The sequence below is a fragment of the Ruditapes philippinarum genome, unplaced genomic scaffold (assembly GCF_026571515.1).
Source record: "Ruditapes philippinarum isolate M1 unplaced genomic scaffold, ASM2657151v2 ctg9171_1_1_1_1, whole genome shotgun sequence".
Lineage (NCBI taxonomy): Eukaryota > Metazoa > Mollusca > Bivalvia > Venerida > Veneridae > Ruditapes > Ruditapes philippinarum.
This window is the reverse complement of record NW_026861870.1, coordinates 30,790-37,715: the sequence shown is the minus strand read 5'-3', so window position 1 is coordinate 37,715 and position 6,926 is coordinate 30,790.

Sequence of the window (6,926 nt, the reverse complement as noted above, 5' to 3'; positions counted from 1 at the left end):
TAAAAAAAAAATTATATGCTCAGGTAATGAAAACAAAACTGTAAACAGAAAAGAATTAGTAACAGTATTGCTTTAAGTTGAGCTAAAAATTGTCCATTACAGATCATGCTTTAGTAAAAAAAAAAAATAACAGAAAAGAATAAGGGACAGTATTGCTTAAGTTGAGCTAAAAATTGTCCATTACAGATATGCTTAAGTAAAAAAAAATTAACTGTCATTGACAGTCCTGCATTTACAAACAGACACCAAAAACTATCTACCTATATCTCCTACAACAACTACAAATGAGCCCCGTCATGACGAAACCCAACATAATGGGTTTGTGACCAGTAAGGATTCCAGACCAGCCTGCGCCTCCGCGCAGTCTGATCAGGAATCCATGCTGTTTGCTTACAAACCCTATTGCCAAGTAGAGAAACTGACAGCGAACAGCATGTATCCTGATCAGACTGCGGCAAATGCGCAGGCTTGTCTGGATCCATGCTGGTCGCAAACCTATTATGTTGTTTTGTCGTGATGTGGCTCAAATGTTTATGCACCAAAAACACATCAGGAACCTGACTTTAAAAAGAAACAACTACATAATTTAAATCAATATATCTAATTTCATTGATGAAAAGCATGCAAAATTGTCCGCCAGAGTTAAGACTGTAAAAGAACTGCATGTTTTCAATCCAATGACTTTACGCACTGGCCTTAAAAATATTTTTCAATTAATTATACCATAGCTGGCAGTTTGGAATGGCTAAATAGAAGTCCTTTGCAAGGATTTGTACTTATTGCAGATAATTTTGATTCCATTTACAGCTTCTCAAAAGCAGCTCGAATTTAACACTCCCAATTCATGCCCTCTTACAAACTGGCTCAAATTGTGACATTGTCAAAAAACATCAAAATCGCCAAATGGTTTACCTTTAAGTCTCAAGAGTATATATGTAAACAATCATTGTTAACAAAATTTTAATAATAAAAAAGCATAAATTTAAAGAAAAAACTTATAACTATATATCATATTACTGCATATTAATTTTAAAATTATATAATATGTATATCCTATTACTGCCATATAAATTTTAAAATCATATAATATGTATAATATTAAAATATGATATGTTATGCAAATAATTGCCCTATAACAATGCCATTGCTTACAAAAATATACCAAGACAAGGTAAACACATAAGCCTGTAATGACAAGTGTTTGCTGATATGTAAGCATGTATTTGCAAGCTACTGACTACAAGTACAAATCTTGCTTACAATTTTAGTCTTAGCATTTATTTGAAAATACACAAAACTAATTGCAGTTTCATCTCTACTTTTTCTTTCAAGCAAATTTACTTGCTGTTACAATCCATTTCAGCATCCAGAAAATATAAAGATTTACTTGCAATTACATCTTGAATTTTTCTTTAAGCATTTGAAAAAAATATACAAAAACTTGCTCGCAATTACAGCTTTTACTTGCAAACAAACTAGTTGCACTTACAAGCAAACAAAGCTTTTTCTTTCTTTCATTAATTCAGTACAAGCTTTTATTTGCAACTACAAATTCACGGAGCTGTATCTATTTTTTAAGTAAATAAAAGAATTTATCTACCTTAACCCTAACAAGATATGTTTGTAAAACATGTATGCCCCCTATCAGCAGCCAATGAGTCATGTGATAAGGTTATTATGCATGACTTCTGACCCAGTGATCAAACAATTAATAAGGGTTATCAAGTATAAAGAATGGTCATGACCTTTTTAAACCTTTGACCCCCCTTAACCCCAAAATCCAAATTTAGGGTCATTTGCCTGGGTCATGACCCCAATCATCATACAAAGTTTGAAGTTCCTAGGAAAGCTTTTTAAGTTAATTTTGATCGGAAAAAACCGTTTTAACATTACAAGGGCAAATGTGACCTTGACCTTGACCCCTTGACCCAAAAATTCCAAATAGGTCATCTGCTGTGTCATGACCAATCACCATACCATGTTTTGAAGTTCCAAGGCCAAAGGTTCTTAAGTTATTGGATTTGAAAAGCCATTTTTACCTACAAGGTCCAATGTGACCGCCCTTTGAACCCCTAACCTCAATATCCAATAGGGGTCATCTACTGGTCATGACCAATCATCATACCAAGTTTGAAGTTCCTAGGCCTAAGGGTTCTTTGGTTCTTTTTGTTATTTGATCGGAAATCGTTTTTACCCAAAGAGGTCAATGTGACCTTGACCTTTGACCCCTTGACCCCAAAAATCAATAGGGGTCATCTACTGATCATGACCAATTACCATACCAAGTTGAAGGTCCTAGGCCTTTAAGTTCTTTAGTTATTGATCGGAAAACCGTTATTGCTTACAAGGTCAATGTGAACTTGACCTTTTGACCCCTTGACCCCAAAATCAATAGGGGTCATCTACTGATCATGACCAATCACCATACCAAGTTTGAAGTTCCTAGCCTTAGTTCTTTAGTTATTGATCGGAAACCGTTTTTGCTTACAGGTCAATGTGACCTGACCTTTGACCCCTTGACCCCAAAATCAATAGGGATCAATCTACTGATCAGGACCAATCACCATATCAAAGTTTGAAGTTCCTAGGCCTTAAAGTTCTTTAGTTATTGATCGGAAAAACCGTTTTTGCCTTACAAGGTCAAATGTGACCTTGACCTTTGACCCCGTTGACCCCAAAATCAATAGGGGTCATCTACTGATCATGACCAATCACCATACCAAGTTTGAAGTTCCTAGGCCTTAAAGTTCTTTAGTTATTGATCGGGAAACCGTTTTTGCTTACAAGGTCAATGTGACCTTGACCTTTACCCTTGACCCCCAAAAATCAATAGGGGATCATCTACTGGGATCATGACCAAATCACCATATCAAGTTTGAAGTTCCTAGGCCTTAAGGTTCTTTAGTTATTGATCAGAAACCGTTTTTGCTTACAAGGTCAATGTGACCTTGACCTTTGACCCATTGACCCCAAAATCAATAGGGGTCATCTACTGGTCATGACCAATCACCATACCAAGTTTGAATTTCCTAGGCCATAAGGTTCTTTAGTTATTGATCGGAAACCGTTTTACCTAAGAGGTCAATGTGACCTTGACCTTTGACCCCCTTGACCCCAAAATCAATAGGGTCATCTACTGATCATGACCAATCACCATATCAAAGTTTGAAAGTTCCTAGGCCTTGAGGTTCTTTAGTTATTGATCGGAAACCGTTTTTGCTTACAAGGGTCAATGTGACCTTGACCTTTGACCCCTTTGACCCAAAAATCAATAGGGGTCATCTACTGATCATGACCAATCACCATACCAAGTTTGAAGTTCCTAGGCCTTAAAGTTCTTTAGTTAATTGATCGGAAACCGTTTTGCTTACAAGGTCAATGTGACCTTGACCTTGACCCCTTGACCCAAAATCAATAGGGGTCATCTACTGATCATGACCAATTACCATACCAAGTTTGAAGGTCCTAGGCCTTTAAGTTCTTTAGTTATTGATCGAAACCGTTATTGCTTACAAGGTCAATGTGAACTTGACCTTTGACCCCTTGACCCCAAAATCAATAGGGGTCATCTACTGATCATGACCAATCACCATACCCAAGTTTGAAGTTCCTAGGCCTTAGTTCTTTAGTTATTGATCGGAAAACCGTTTTTGCTTACAAGGTCAATGTGACCTTGACCTTTGACCCCTTGACCCCAAAATCAATAGGGATCATCTACTGATCATGACCAATCACCATATCAAGTTTGAAGTTCCTAGGCCTTAAAGTTTCTTTAGTTATTGATCGGAAACCGTTTTTGCTTACAAGGTCAATGTGACCTTGACCTTTGACCCCTTGACCCAAAATCAATAGGGGGTCATCTACTGATCATGACCAATCACCATACCAAGTTTGAAGTTCCTAGGCCTTAAAGTTCTTTAGTAATTGATCGGAAACCGTTTTTGCTTACAAGGTCAATGTGACCTTGACCGACCTTGACCTTTGACCCCTTGACCCCAAAATCAATAGGGATCATCTACTGATCATGACCAATCACCATATCAAGTTTGAAGTTCCTAGCCTTAAGGTTCTTTAGTTATTGATCAGAAACCGTTTTTGCTACAAGGTCAATGTGACCTTACCTTTGACCCATTGACCCCAAAATCAATAGGGTCATCTACTGGTCATGACCAACTCACCATACCAAGTTTTGAAAGTTCCTAGGCCATAAGGTTCTTTAGTTATTGATCGGAAAACCGTTTTTACCTAAGAGGTCAATGTGACCTTGACCTTTGACCCCTTGACCCCAAAATCAATAGGGGTCATCTACTGATCATGACCAATCACCATATCAAGTTTGAAGTTCCTAGGCCTTGAGGTTCTTTAGTTATTGATCGGAAACCGTTTTTGCTTACAAGGTCAATGTGACCTTGACCTTTGACCCCTTGACCCCAAAATCAATAGGGGCATCTACTGATCAATGACCAATCACCATACCAAGTTTGAAGTTCCTAGGCCTTAAAGTTCTTTAGTTATTGATCGGAAACCGTTTTTGCTTACAAGGTCAATGTGACCTTGACCTTTGAACCCCTTGACCCCAAAATCAATAGGGGTCATCTACTGATCATGACCAATTACCATACCAAGTTTTGAAGGTCCTAGGCCTTTAAGTTCTTTAGTTATTGATCGGAAACCGTTATTGCTTACAAGGTCAATGTGAACTTGACCTTTGACCCCTTGACCCAAAAAATCAATAGGGGTCATCTACTGATCATGACCAATCACCATACCAAGTTTGAAGTTTCCTAGGCCTTAGTTCTTTAGTTATGATCGGAAACCGTTTTTGCTTACAAGGTCAATGTGACCTTGACCTTTGACCCCTTGACCCCAAAATCAATAGGGATCATCTACTGATCATGACCAATCACCATATCAAGTTTGAAGTTCCTAGCCTTAAAGTTCTTTAGTTATTGATCGGAAACCGTTTTTGCTTACAAGGTCAATGTGACCTTGACCTTTGACCCCTTGACCCCAAAATCAATAGGGTCATCTACTGATCATGACCAATCACCATACCAAGTTTGAAGTTCCTAGGCCTTAAAGTTCTTTAGTTATTGATCGGAAACCGTTTTTTGCTTACAAGGTCAATGTGACCTTGACCTTTGACCCTTGACCCCAAAATCAATAGGGATCATCTACTGATCATGACCAATCACCATATCAAGTTTGAAGTTCCTAGGCCTTAAGGTTCTTTAGTTACTGATCAGAAACCGTTTTTGCTTACAAGGTCAATGTGACCTTGACCTTCGACCCATTGACCCCAAAAATCAATAGGGGTCATCTACTGGTCCATGACCAATCACCATACCAAGTTTGAAGTTCCTAGGCCATAAGGTTCTTTAGTTATTGATCGGAACCGTTTTTACCTAAGAGGTCAATGTGACCTTGACCTTTGACCCCTTGACCCCCAAAATCAATAGGGTCATCTACTGATCATGACCAATCACCATATCAAGTTTTTGAAGTTCCTAGGCCTTGAGGTTCTTTAGTTATTGATCGGAAACCGTTTTTTGCTTACAAGGTCAATGTGACCTTGACCTTTGACCCCTTGACCCCAAAATTCAATAGGGGTCATCTACTGATCATGACCAATCACCATACCAAGTTTGAAGTTCCTAGGCCTTAAAGTTCTTTAGTTATTGATCGGAAACCGTTTTTGCTTACAAGGTCAATGTGACCTTGACCTTTGACCCCTTGACCCCAAAATCAATAGGGATCATCTACTGATCATACCCAATCACCATATCAAGTTTTGAAGTTCCTAGGCCTTAAGGTTCTTTAGTTATTGATCGGAAACCGTTTTTGCTTACAAGGTCAATGTGACCTTGACCTTTGACCCCTTGACCCCAAAATCAATAGGGTCATCTACTGGTCATGACCAATCACCATACCAAGTGTGAAGTTCCTAGGCCATAAGGTTCTTTAGTTATTGATCGGAAACCGTTTTTGCTTACAAGGTCAATGTGACCTTGACCTTTGACCCCTGACCCCAAAATCAATAGGGTCATCTACTGATCATGACCAATCACCATACCAAGTTTGAAGTTCCTAGGCCTTAAAGTTCTTTAGTTATTGATCGGAAACCGTTTTTGCTTACAAGGTCAATGTGACCTTGACCTTTGACCCCTTGACCCCAAAATCAATAGGGGTCATCTACTGATCATGACCAATTACCATACCAAGTTTGAAGGTCCTAGGCCTTTAAGTTCTTTAGTTATTGATCGGAAACCGTTATTGCTTACAAGGTCAATGTGAACTTGACCTTTGACCCCTTGACCCCAAAATCAATAGGGGTCATCTACTGATCATGACCAATCACCATACCAAGTTTGAAGTTCCTAGGCCTTAGTTCTTTAGTTATTGATCGGAAACCGTTTTTGCTTACAAGGTCAATGTGACCTTGACCTTTGACCCCTTGACCCCAAAATCAATAGGGATCATCTACTGATCATGACCAATCACCATATCAAGTTTGAAGTTCCTAGGCCTTAAAGTTCTTTAGTTATTGATCGGAAACCGTTTTTGCTTACAAGGTCAATGTGACCTTGACCTTTGACCCCTTGACCCCAAAATCAATAGGGGTCATCTACTGATCATGACCAATCACCATACCAAGTTTGAAGTTCCTAGGCCTTAAAGTTCTTTAGTTATTGATCGGAAACCGTTTTTGCTTACAAGGTCAATGTGACCTTGACCTTTGACCCCTTGACCCCAAAATCAATAGGGATCATCTACTGATCATGACCAATCACCATATCAAGTTTGAAGTTCCTAGGCCTTAAGGTTCTTTAGTTACTGATCAGAAACCGTTTTTGCTTACAAGGTCAATGTGACCTTGACCTTCGACCCATTGACCCCAAAATCAATAGGGGTCATCTACTGGTCAT